Here is a 1,641-nt window from a genome sequence, read left to right as displayed (position 1 = left end):
GGTCCGTAGGTGGCAGCGTAGTGCAGCTGCTGAAGGAAGATGGGGAAGTCTAAGTGTGGGGTTACAGAGTCCACGACGGTCCGTCGAGTCTATGACGGTCCGTCCTGCTGGTTCGTCATGAAGTTCAGAGAAGTAATCCCAGTACCCATATTGCAAGAGTTTAAGTGTTTTGGAACGAAGACCCTCGACGGACCGTCGTGTCTGTGACGATCCTTCATACTTGCCGTCGAGGGTAATGAAGAGAGCAGAAGTGTGGGACGACGAAGTCCATGACGGTCTGTCGCGGCCACGACGATCCGTCGAAAAACCTCATTTTTTAGGTTAGACTCCGCATTGTTACACACTGGATTATTAGTTAGACTCTGTAATATTATTAGGTTATCTTGAGACTTTTATCATTGAGTGTTGGTGATTTTTGTTGACTAACACCTGCAGCGATCACAACAAGAAATTGCATCTCCTTCTTGACAAGAGAAGCAAGCTCACATCATTCTTCCTCTTCTACCACCCTTTCTGTGAGTGCAATCAATTGGAATTGTTGAAAAGTGAATCAAGATCATAGATCCCCTGTTACCACCCCAAGGCAACCTAAGAGAGAACAAATGGCTCTAGCAAAGTCAACCCAGGAGAGAGCTCTTACGGATTTTGTATAATAGGAATCCAAGGAAATCTAGTATATGCAGAAACACAGAGCATAGGCAACACGACAACTATTGAAGCTGAATCACAGCAATTTGGAAAGCACTAAGTTATTGCAAGAGGTGTGGGATCACAAATGCCATTTTAGAGACTGACTCGCTAAGTCTCAAGAACATGATTCAATGAGAGTGGAGGTTAACTTGGAGTTTAATTGATAAGATAGAGGAGATGCATATGATTATGGGAACAATTCAAATCCAGATAGTTTATATATTTAGATAAGTTAATCAATTAGATAATTGCATCACAAACATATCAATTAACCAAGAAAACAGGCAGCAGTATCACAGATTTCAAGATCTACCTAGTAGTGCAAGAAAGATCTTAAACATGGAAGAGCAACAGTACAAACAATCAGAATAAGAACAAAGAAAATCTTAAGCATCTGCAGAAATTAACATGAAAAGCAAAGGAAGAACCACAGAGTCAACTATTTACAAAATCATTTGTGGCCAAGCAGGGGAAAAGTATTTGTTTACAAACCAACAACCCCCACCTGAAGATAGACCGATATTTGATATCTGACAAAAGAAAAGAGATCATCTCAATGTTCAGATTGTGATATACTACTCATGACGTAGCACAACAAATCAAAACCTGATGGTTCTCTTCAATGTGCAGATTGTGATATTCAACTATGTGCACTACTATTATTACAACAACAACAAAAAAGTGTAGCCCCACGAGTGGGTCAGGGAATACAACAACATAATTAAACAAGTGGAGTAAGTGGAGGGTAGAGTTAATATGCACCAAAAACTATGAGGAAAACAACATTACCTTTCTTCAGGTAGTGAACTGGAAGGGGACGAGTAGGAAATCGATCTTCTCCATGAAACTTGAACACTAACAACGGATGAGAATTTCGGGCAGAATCTCTGACTCGAACAAAGCTTGGGAAAACTAATCTGCGAAATGAGTTAGAAAATGTCATACTCTTAT

The sequence above is a fragment of the Solanum pennellii genome, chromosome 8 (genome assembly GCF_001406875.1).
Source record: "Solanum pennellii chromosome 8, SPENNV200".
Taxonomy (NCBI): Eukaryota; Viridiplantae; Streptophyta; class Magnoliopsida; order Solanales; family Solanaceae; genus Solanum; species Solanum pennellii.
This window is presented reverse-complemented; position numbering follows the sequence as displayed.